The sequence below is a fragment of the Leptodactylus fuscus genome, chromosome 3 (assembly GCF_031893055.1).
Source record: "Leptodactylus fuscus isolate aLepFus1 chromosome 3, aLepFus1.hap2, whole genome shotgun sequence".
In the NCBI taxonomy this organism is placed as follows: Eukaryota; Metazoa; Chordata; class Amphibia; order Anura; family Leptodactylidae; genus Leptodactylus; species Leptodactylus fuscus.
Genome location: NC_134267.1, coordinates 4,988,592 through 5,002,835, shown reverse-complemented (window position 1 = coordinate 5,002,835; position 14,244 = coordinate 4,988,592). Strand labels below are relative to the sequence as shown.

Sequence of the window (14,244 nt, the reverse complement as noted above, 5' to 3'; positions counted from 1 at the left end):
TGTCTGATTGGGAAAATGGCGTTTTAGTGAAAGTGCGAGTGAAATTGGATGTCACATCTCAAGTACGGTTGAGCCGATCTTGACATTTCAAGATCGTTTTTAAAATCTGATTTCCAATCATTTTCCAGCTGATCCCGATCGTAAAATTTGTTCGATCACTGAATCGGAATCCGATCTTTTCCAATCCCGATCGCTCAACCCTAATCTCAAGCCTATGGTGGAGCACAATGTCAACATTGTGTTATGAGCCAGACGTCCAGCTACATATGTTTAATTGACCTCACGACATCACTTAGAAAGATTACTATTGCATACAGCAGGACTCCAATGGAGGAAGAAATGGGGGTAATAAGTCTCACTTACATCTCAGATAGCCATTGATACCCAGAGATTTGTCTGAAGACCATTTGAGAAACTCAACAAAGAGTCTTCAAGAAGGAACATCACACCAGTCCTACCTCTGCGATTAAGGTGTGGAGCGGCCTAATGTACAGTCATTGTATGGCGGTTGGACCCCTCCAGTTATTGTACAGCAGTTGGACCCCTCCAATCATTTTTTGGTACACTAGGTGCTACATTGATTTAGAGGTGGAATCAGTGGCACGGCCATTTTTCCAAAATGTCCCAGGAGCTGTTTTTCAACAGACCACTTGTTGCTTGTGCATATTGCTCATGCTACTGTGAGCAGTCTACATCACCATGGACTACAGAGACTCTAGATGTGTCCCACAACATTGGTCAGCGATGGCAAAGGGGGCTGCCAGTGGCCAAGTTTAGGATTTGGCACCCAAGTGCATTGAGAATGGCCCATCATATAGGGAAGAGCCAATTGTCTCTAATAAAGAGGCCATTCAATGTATAGTGCGGCATTATTTGTATTTGTATCATATATCCAGAAAGTTCTGTGATTCCAGAAAAAAAAAAAGTTCAATATGAGTGTACTGACCGCGAATAGTAATTCTCATGGCTACATTTAGCTGCTAAAATACAGTGATGTCACAATAGAGGATAATACACACAGTGATGTCACAGTACAGGATAATACACACAGTGATGTCACAGTACAGGATAATACACACAGTGATGTCACAGTACAGGATAATACACACAGTGATGTCACAGTACAGGGATAATACACACAGTGATGTCACAGTACAGGATAATACACACAGTGATGTCACAGTACAGGATAATACACACAGTGATGTCACAGTACAGAGATAATACACACAGTGATGTCACAGTACAGGATAATACACACAGTGATGTCACAGTACAGGGATAATACACACAGTGATGTCACAGTACAGGATAATACACACAGTGATGTCACAGTACAGGATAATACACACAGTGATGTCACAGTACAGGGATAATACACACAGTGATGTCACAGTACAGGATAATACACACAGTGATGTCACAGTACAGGATAATACACACAGTGATGTCACAGTACAGAGATAATACACACAGTGATGTCACAGTACAGGGATAATACACACAGTGATGTCACAGTACAGAGATAATACACACAGTGATGTCACAGTACAGAGATAATACACACAGTGATGTCACAGTACAGGGATAATACACACAGTGATGTCACAGAACAGGATAATACACACAGTGATGTCACAGTACAGAGATAATACACACAGTGATGTCACAGTACAGAGATAATACACACAGTGATGTCACAGTACAGGATAATACACACAGTGATGTCACAGTACAGAGATAATACACACAGTGATGTCACAGTACAGGGATAATACACACAGTGATGTCACAGTACAGAGATAATACACACAGTGATGTCACAGTACAGAGATAATACACACAGTGATGTCACAGTACAGGATAATACACACAGTGATGTCACAGTACAGGATAATACACACAGTGATGTCACAGTACAGAGATAATACACACAGTGATGTCAGAGTACAGGATAATACACACAGTGATGTCACAGTACAGAGATAATACACACAGTGATGTCACAGTACAGGATAATACACACAGTGATGTCACAGTACAGAGATAATACACACAGTGATGTCACAGTACAGAGATAATACACACAGTGATGTCACAGTACAGGATAATACACACAGTGATGTCACAGTACAGAGATAATACACACAGTGATGTCACAGTACAGAGATAATACACACAGTGATGTCACAGTACAGGATAATACACACAGTGATGTCACAGTACAGGATAATACACACAGTGATGTCACAGTACAGGATAATACACACAGTGATGTCACAGTACAGGATAATACACACAGTGATGTCACAGTACAGAGATAATACACACAGTGATGTCACAGTACAGGGATAATACACACAGTGATGTCACAGTACAGGATAATACACACAGTGATGTCACAGTACAGGGATAATACACACAGTGATGTCACAGTACAGAGATAATACACACAGTGATGTCACAGTACAGAGATAATACACACAGTGATGTCACAGTACAGGATAATACACACAGTGATGTCACAGTACAGGATAATACACACAGTGATGTCACAGTACAGGATAATACACACAGTGATGTCACAGTACAGGATAATACACACAGTGATGTCACAGTACAGGATAATACACACAGTGATGTCACAGTACAGGGATAATACACACAGTGATGTCACAGTACAGGATAATACACACAGTGATGTCACAGTACAGGATAATACACACAGTGATGTCACAGTACAGGATAATACACACAGTGATGTCACAGTACAGGATAATACACACAGTGATGTCACAGTACAGGATAATACACACAGTGATGTCACAGTACAGAGATAATACACACAGTGATGTCACAGTACAGGGATAATACACACAGTGATGTCACAGTACAGGGATAATACACACAGTGATGTCACAGTACAGGATAATACGCACAGTGATGTCACAGTACAGGGATAATACACACAGTGATGTCACAGTACAGGATAATACGCACAGTGATGTCACAGTACAGGATAATACACACAGTGATGTCACAGTACAGGGATAATACACACAGTGATGTCACAGTACAGGGATAATACACACAGTGATGTCACAGTACAGGGATAATACACACAGTGATGTCACAGTACAGGATAATACACACAGTGATGTCACAGTACAGGATAATACACACAGTGATGTCACAGTACAGGATAATACACACAGTGATGTCACAGTACAGAGATAATACACACAGTGATGTCACAGTACAGGATAATACACACAGTGATGTCACAGTACAGGATAATACACACAGTGATGTCACAGTACAGGATAATGCACACAGTGATGTCACAGTACAGGATAATACACACAGTGATGTCACAGTACAGGATAATACACACAGTGATGTCACAGTACAGGGATAATACACACAGTGATGTCACAGTACAGGGATAATGCACACAGTGATGTCACAGTACAGGGATAATACACACAGTGATGTCACAGTACAGAGATAATACACACAGTGATGTCACAGTACAGATATAATACACACAGTGAAGTCACAGTACAGGATAGTACACACAGTGATGTCACAGTACAGGATAATACACACAGTGATGTCACAGTACAGAGATAATACACACAGTGATGTCACAGTACAGGATAATACACACAGTGATGTCACAGTACAGGGATAATGCACACAGTGATGTCACAGTACAGGATAATACACACAGTGATGTCACAGTACAGGATAATACACACAGTGATGTCACAGTACAGGATAATACACACAGTAATGTCACAGTACAGGGATAATGCACACAGTGATGTCACAGTACAGAGATAATACACACAGTGATGTCACAGTATAGAGATAATACACACAGTGATGTCACAGTACAGGGATAATACACACAGTGATGTCACAGTACAGGGATAATACACACAGTGATGTCACAGTACAGGGATAATACACACAGTGATGTCACAGTACAGAGATAATACACACAGTGATGTCACAGTACAGATATAATACACACAGTGATGTCACAGGACAATAATACACACAGTGATGTCACAGTACAGGATAATACACACTGTGATGTCACAGTACAGGGATAATACACACAGTGATGTCACAGTACAGGGATAATACACACAGTGATGTCACAGTACAGGATAATACACACAGTGATGTCACAGTACAGGATAATACACACAGTGATGTCACAGTACAGGATAATACACACAGTGATGTCACAGTACAGGATACTACACACAGTGATGTCACAGTACAGAGATAATACACACAGTGATGTCACAGTACAGGGATAATACACACAGTGATGTCACAGTACAGGATAATACACACAGTGATGTCACAGTACAGGGATAATACACACAGTGATGTCACAGTACAGAGATAATACACACAGTGATGTCACAGTACAGGATAATACACACAGTGATGTCACAGTACAGGATAATACACACAGTGATGTCACAGTACAGAGATAATACACACAGTGATGTCAGAGTACAGGATAATACACACAGTGATGTCACAGTACAGAGATAATACACACAGTGATGTCACAGTACAGGATAATACACACAGTGATGTCACAGTACAGAGATAATACACACAGTGATGTCACAGTACAGAGATAATACACACAGTGATGTCACAGTACAGGATAATACACACAGTGATGTCACAGTACAGAGATAATACACACAGTGATGTCACAGTACAGAGATAATACACACAGTGATGTCACAGTACAGGATAATACACACAGTGATGTCACAGTACAGGATAATACACACAGTGATGTCACAGTACAGGATATACACACAGTGATGTCACAGTACAGGATACTACACACAGTGATGTCACAGTACAGAGATAATACACACAGTGATGTCACAGTACAGGGATAATACACACAGTGATGTCACAGTACAGGATAATACACACAGTGATGTCACAGTACAGGGATAATACACACAGTGATGTCACAGTACAGAGATAATACCACACAGTGATGTCACAGTACAGAGATAATACACACAGTGATGTCACAGTACAGGATAATACACACAGTCATGTCACAGTACAGGATAATACACACAGTGATGTCACAGTACAGGATAATACACACAGTGATGTCACAGTACAGGATAATACACACAGTGATGTCACAGTACAGGATAATACACACAGTGATGTCACAGTACAGGATAATACACACAGTGATGTCACAGTACAGGATAATACACACAGTGATGTCACAGTACAGGATAATACACACAGTGATGTCACAGTACAGGATAATACACACAGTGATGTCACAGTACAGGATAATACACACAGTGATGTCACAGTACAGGATAATACACACAGTGATGTCACAGTACAGAGATAATACACACAGTGATGTCACAGTACAGGGATAATACACACAGTGATGTCACAGTACAGGGATAATACACACAGTGATGTCACAGTACAGGATAATACGCACAGTGATGTCACAGTACAGGGATAATACACACAGTGATGTCACAGTACAGGATAATACGCACAGTGATGTCACAGTACAGGATAATACACACAGTGATGTCACAGTAACAGGGATAATACACACAGTGATGTCACAGTACAGGGATAATACACACAGTGATGTCACAGTACAGGGATAATACACACAGTGATGTCACAGTACAGGATAATACACACAGTGATGTCACAGTACAGGATAATACACACAGTGATGTCACAGTACAGGATAATACACACAGTGATGTCACAGTACAGGATAATACACACAGTGATGTCACAGTACAGGATAATACACACAGTGATGTCACAGTACAGGATAATACACACAGTGATGTCACAGTACAGGATAATGCACACAGTGATGTCACAGTACAGGATAATACACACAGTGATGTCACAGTACAGGATAATACACACAGTGATGTCACAGTACAGGGATAATACACACAGTGATGTCACAGTACAGGGATAATGCACACAGTGATGTCACAGTACAGGGATAATACACACAGTGATGTCACAGTACAGAGATAATACACACAGTAATGTCACAGTACAGGATAATACACACAGTAATGTCACAGTACAGGGATAATGCACACAGTGATGTCACAGTACAGAGATAATACACACAGTGATGTCACAGTATAGAGATAATACACACAGTGATGTCACAGTACAGGGATAATACACACAGTGATGTCACAGTACAGATATAATACACACAGTGATGTCACAGTACAGGATAGTACACACAGTGATGTCACAGTACAGGATAATACACACAGTGATGTCACAGTACAGAGATAATACACACAGTGATGTCACAGTACAGGATAATACACACAGTGATGTCACAGTACAGGATAATACACACAGTGATGTCACAGTACAGAGATAATACACACAGTGATGTCACAGTACAGGATAATACACACAGTGATGTCACAGTACAGGATAATACACACTGTGATGTCACAGTACAGGGATAATACACACAGTGATGTCACAGTACAGGGATAATACACACAGTGATGTCACAGTACAGGATAATACACACAGTGAGTCACAGTACAGGATAATACACACAGTGATGTCACAGTACTGGATAATACACACAGTGATGTCACAATACAGGATAATACACACAGTGATGTCACAGTACAGGGTAATACACACAGTGATGTCACAGTATAGGATAATACACACAGTGATGTCACAGTACAGGATAATACACACAGTGATGTCACAGTACAGAGATAATACACATAGTGATGTCACAGTACAGAGATAATACACACAGTGATGTCACAGTACAGGGATAATACACACAGTGATGTCACAGTACAGGGATAATACACACAGTGACTGTCACAGTACAGAGATAATACACACAGTGATGTCACAGTACAGAGATAATACACACAGTGATGTCACAGTACAGGATAATACACACAGTGATGTCACAGTACAGAGATAATACACACAGTGATGTCACAGTACAGGATAATACACACAGTGATGTCACAGTACAGGGATAATGCACACAGTGATGTCACAGTACAGGGATAATACACACAGTGATGTCACAGTACAGGATAATACACACAGTGATGTCACAGTACAGGATAATACACACAGTGATGTCACAGTACAGGATAATACACACAGTGATGTCACAGTACAGGGATAATACACACAGTGATGTCACAGTACAGGATAATACACACAGTGATGTCACAGTACAGGATAATACACACAGTGATGTCACAGTACAGGATAATACACACAGTGATGTCACAGTACAGGATAATACACACAGTGATGTCACAGTACAGGATAATACACACAGTGATGTCACAGTACAGGATAATACACACAGTGATGTCACAGTACAGGATAATACACACAGTGATGTCACAGTACAGGATAATACACACAGTGATGTCACAGTACAGGATAATACACACAGTGATGTCACAGTACAGGATAATACACACAGTGATGTCACAGTACAGGGATAATACACACAGTGATGTCACAGTACAGATAATACACACAGTGATGTCACAGTACAGATAATACACACAGTGAAGTCACAGTACAGAGATAATACACACAGTGATGTCACAGTACAGAGATAATACACACAGTGATGTCACAGTACAGGATAATACACACAGTGAAGTCACAGTACAGAGATAATACACACAGTGATGTCACAGTACAGAGATAATACACACAGTGATGTCACAGTACAGGATAATACACACAGTGATGTCACAGTACAGGATAATACACACAGTGAAGTCACAGTACAGAGATAATACACACAGTGATGTCACAGTACAGAGATAATACACACAGTGATGTCACAGTACAGAGATAATACACACAGTGATGTCACAGTACAGAGATAATACACACAGTGATGTCACAGTACAGGATAATACACACAGTGATGTCACAGTACAGGGATAATACACACAGTGATGTCACAGTACAGGGATAATACACACAGTGATGTCACAGTACAGGATAATACACACAGTGATGTCACAGTACAGGATAATACACACAGTGATGTCACAGTACAGAGATAATACACACAGTGATGTCACAGTACAGAGATAATACACACAGTGATGTCACAGTACAGGGATAATACACACAGTGATGTCACAGTACAGGGATAATACACACAGTGATGTCACAGTACAGATATAATACACACAGTGATGTCACAGTACAGGATAGTACACACAGTGATGTCACAGTACAGGATAATACACACAGTGATGTCACAGTACAGAGATAATACACACAGTGATGTCACAGTACAGGATAATACACACAGTGATGTCACAGTACAGGATAATACACACAGTGATGTCACAGTACAGAGATAATACACACAGTGATGTCACAGTACAGGATAATACACACAGTGATGTCACAGTACAGGATAATACACACTGTGATGTCACAGTACAGGGATAATACACACAGTGATGTCACAGTACAGGGATAATACACACAGTGATGTCACAGTACAGGATAATACACACAGTGATGTCACAGTACAGGATAATACACACAGTGATGTCACAGTACAGGATAATACACACAGTGATGTCACAATACAGGATAATACACACAGTGATGTCACAGTACAGGGTAATACACACAGTGATGTCACAGTATAGGATAATACACACAGTGATGTCACAGTACAGGATAATACACACAGTGATGTCACAGTACAGAGATAATACACATAGTGATGTCACAGTACAGAGATAATACACACAGTGATGTCACAGTACAGGGATAATACACACAGTGATGTCACAGTACAGAGATAATACACACAGTGATGTCACAGTACAGGATAATACACACAGTGATGTCACAGTACAGGGATAATACACACAGTGATGTCACAGTACAGAGATAATACACACAGTGATGTCACAGTACAGAGATAATACACACAGTGATGTCACAGTACAGGATAATACACACAGTGATGTCACAGTACAGAGATAATACACACAGTGATGTCACAGTACAGGATAATACACACAGTGATGTCACAGTACAGGGATAATACACACAGTGATGTCACAGTACAGGATAATACACACAGTGATGTCACAGTACAGGGATAATACACACAGTGATGTCACAGTACAGGATAATACACACAGTGATGTCACAGTACAGGATAATACACACAGTGATGTCACAGTACAGGATAATACACACAGTGATGTCACAGTACAGGATAATACACACAGTAGATGTCACAGTACAGGATAATACACACAGTGATGTCACAGTACAGGATAATACACACAGTGATGTCACAGTACAGGATAATACACACAGTGATGTCCACAGTACAGGATAATACACACAGTGATGTCACAGTACAGGATAATACACACAGTGATGTCACAGTACAGGATAATACACACAGTGATGTCACAGTACAGGGATAATACACACAGTGATGTCACAGCACAGGGATAATACACACAGTGATGTCACAGTACAGGGATAATACACACAGTGATGTCACAGTACAGGATAATACACACAGTGATGTCACAGTACAGGATAATACACACAGTGATGTCACAGTACAGAGATAATACACACAGTGATGTCACAGTACAGAGATAATACACACAGTGATGTCACAGTACAGGGATAATACACACAGTGATGTCACAGTACAGGGATAATACACACAGTGATGTCACAGTACAGATATAATACACACAGTGATGTCACAGTACAGAGATAATACACACAGTGATGTCACAGTACAGGGATAATACACACAGTGATGTCACAGTACAGGGATAATACACACAGTGATGTCACAGTACAGATATAATACACACAGTGATGTCACAGTACAGGATAGTACACACAGTGATGTCACAGTACAGGATAATACACACAGTGATGTCACAGTACAGAGATAATACACACAGTGATGTCACAGTACAGGATAATACACACAGTGATGTCACAGTACAGGATAATACACACAGTGATGTCACAGTACAGAGATAATACACACAGTGATGTCACAGTACAGGATAATACACACAGTGATGTCACAGTACAGGATAATACACACTGTGATGTCACAGTACAGGGATAATACACACAGTGATGTCACAGTACAGGGATAATACACACAGTGATGTCACAGTAGAGGATAATACACACAGTGATGTCACAGTACAGGATAATTACACACAGTGATGTCACAGTACTGGATAATACACACAGTGATGTCACAATACAGGATAATACACACAGTGATGTCACAGTACAGGGTAATACACACAGTGATGTCACAGTATAGGATAATACACACAGTGATGTCACAGTACAGGATAATACACACAGTGATGTCACAGTACAGAGGATAATACACATAGTGATGTCACAGTACAGAGATAATACACACAGTGATGTCACAGTACAGGGATAATACACACAGTGATGTCACAGTACAGGGATAATACACACAGTGATGTCACAGTACAGAGATAATACACACAGTGATGTCACAGTACAGAGATAATACACACAGTGATGTCACAGTACAGGATAATACACACAGTGATGTCACAGTACAGAGATAATACACACAGTGATGTCACAGTACAGAGATAATACACACAGTGATGTCACAGTACAGAGATAATACACACAGTGATGTCACAGTACAGGATAATACACACAGTGATGTCACAGTACAGGGATAATACACACAGTGATGTCACAGTACAGGGATAATACACACAGTGATGTCACAGTACAGGGATAATACACACAGTGATGTCACAGTACAGGATAATACACACAGTGATGTCACAGTACAGGATAATACACACAGTGATGTCACAGTACAGGATAATACACACAGTGATGTCACAGTACAGGATAATACACACAGTGATGTCACAGTACAGGATAAAACACACAGTGATGTCACAGTACAGGATAATACACACAGTGATGTCACAGTACAGGATAATACACACAGTGATGTCACAGTACAGGATAATACACACAGTGATGTCACAGTACAGGATAATACACACAGTGATGTCACAGTACAGGATAATACACACAGTGATGTCACAGTACAGGATAATACACACAGTGATGTCACAGTACAGGATAATACACACAGTGATGTCACAGTACAGGATAATACACACAGTGATGTCACAGTACAGGATAATACACACAGTGATGTCACAGTACAGGGATAATACACACAGTGATGTCACAGTACAGGATAATACACACAGTGATGTCACAGTACAGGATAATACACACAGTGAAGTCACAGTACAGAGATAATACACACAGTGATGTCACAGTACAGAGATAATACACACAGTGATGTCACAGTACAGGATAATACACACAGTGAAGTCACAGTACAGAGATAATACACACAGTGATGTCACAGTACAGGGACAATACACACAGTGATGTCACAGTACAGGATAATACACACAGTGATGTCACAGTACAGGATAATACACACAGTGAAGTCACAGTACAGAGATAATACACACAGTGATGTCACAGTACAGAGATAATACACACAGTGATGTCACAGTACAGAGATAATACACACAGTGATGTCACAGTACAGAGATAATACACACAGTGATGTCACAGTACAGGATAATACACACAGTGATGTCACAGTACAGGGATAATACACACAGTGATGTCACAGTACAGGGGATAATACACACAGTGATTGTCACAGTACAGGATAATACACACAGTGATGTCACAGTACAGGATAATACACACAGTGATGTCACAGTACAGAGATAATACACACAGTGATGTCACAGTACAGAGATAATACACACAGTGATGTCACAGTACAGGGATAATACACACAGTGATGTCACAGTACAGGGATAATACACACAGTGATGTCACAGTACAGGATAATACACACAGTGATGTCACAGTACAGGATAATACACACAGTGATGTCACAGTACAGGATACTACACACAGTGATGTCACAGTACAGAGATAATACACACAGTGATGTCACAGTACAGGGATAATACACACAGTGATGTCACAGTACAGAGAAAATACACACAGTGCTGTCACAGTACAGAGATAATACACACAGTGATGTCACAGTACAGAGATAATACACACAGTGATGTCACAGTACAGAGATAATACACACAGTGATGTCACAGTACAGGGATAATACACACAGTAATGTCACAGTACAGAGATAATACACACAGTGATGTCACAGTACAGAGATAATACACACAGTGATGTCACAGTACAGAGATAATACACACAGTGATGTCACAGTACAGAGATAATACACACAGTGATGTCACAGTACAGAGATAATACACACAGTGATGTCACAGTATAGGGATAATACACACAGTGATGTCACAGTACAGGGATAATACACACAGTGATGTCACAGTACAGAGATAATACACACAGTGATGTCACAGTACAGAGATAATACACACAGTGATGTCACAGTACAGGGATAATACACACAGTGATGTCACAGTACAGGGATAATACACACAGTGATGTCACAGTACAGAGATAATACACACAGTGATGTCACAGTACAGGATAATACACACAGTGATATCACAGTACAGAGATAATACACACAGTGATGTCACAGTACAGAGATAATACACACAGTCATGTCACAGTACAGAGATAATACACACAGTGATGTCACAGTACAGAGATTATACACACAGTGATGTCACAGTACAGGGATAATACACACAGTGATGTCACAGTACAGAGATAATACACACAGTGATGTCACAGTACAGGATAATACACACAGTGATGTCACAGTACAGGGATAATACACACAGTGATGTCACAGTACAGAGATAATACACACAGTGATGTCACAGTACAGGATAATACACACAGTGATGTCACAGTACAGGATAATACACACAGTGATGTCACAGTACAGGGATAATGCACACAGTGATGTCACAGTACAGGATAATACACACAGTGATGTCACAGTACAGGATAATACACACAGTGATGTCACAGTACAGAGATAATACACACAGTGATGTCACAGTACAGGATAATACACACAGTGATGTCACAGTACAGGATAATACATACAGTGATGTCACAGTACAGGATAATACACACAGTGATGTCACAGTACAGGGATAATGCACACAGTGATGTCACAGTACAGAGATAATACACACAGTGATGTCACAGTACAGAGATAATACACACAGTGATGTCACAGTATAGGATAATACACACAGTGATGTCACAGTACAGGATAATACACACAGTGATGTCACAGTACAGGGATAATACACACAGTGATGTCACAGTACAGAGATAATACACACAGTGATGTCACAGTACAGGATAATACACACAGTGATGTCACAGTACAGGGATAATACACACAGTGATGTCACAGTACAGAGATAATACACACAGTGATGTCACAGTACAGAGATAATACACATAGTGATGTCACAGTACAGGATAATACACACAGTGATGTCACAGTACAGAGATAATACACACAGTGATGTCACAGTACAGAGATAATACACACAGTGATGTCACAGTACAGAGATAATACACACAGTGATGTCACAGTACAGGATAATACACACAGTGATGTCACAGTACAGGATAATACACACAGTGATGTCACAGTACAGGATAATACACACAGTGATGTCACAGTACAGGATAATACACACAGTGATGTCACAGTACAGGATAATACACACAGTGATGTCACAGAACAGGGATAATACACACAGTGATGTCACAGTACAGGGATAATACACACAGTGATGTCACAGTACAGGATAATACACACAGTGATGTCACAGTACAGGATAATACACACAGTGATGTCACAGTACAGGATAATACACACAGTGATGTCACAGTACAGGATAATACACACAGTGATGTCACAGTACAGGATAATACACACAGTGATGTCACAGTACTGGATAATACACACAGTGATGTCACAGTACAGGGATAATACACACAGTGATGTCACAGTACAGGGATAAAACACACAGTGGATGTCACAGTACA

General features: G+C 40.2%; 1 long non-coding RNA gene across 1 annotated transcript in view; it reads left to right on the top strand.

Annotated features, from left to right (window-relative positions):
• Positions 1-13,539, top strand: part of LOC142197002 (uncharacterized) — a 503,961-nt gene extending 490,422 nt beyond the window's left edge. The window contains exons 2-3 of the long non-coding RNA XR_012715287.1: positions 7,554-7,697; positions 13,083-13,539. This is a non-coding gene — a long non-coding RNA (uncharacterized LOC142197002). The remainder of the gene's footprint in view (positions 1-7,553; positions 7,698-13,082) is intronic.
• The last annotated feature ends 705 nt before the right edge of the window (positions 13,540-14,244 follow it).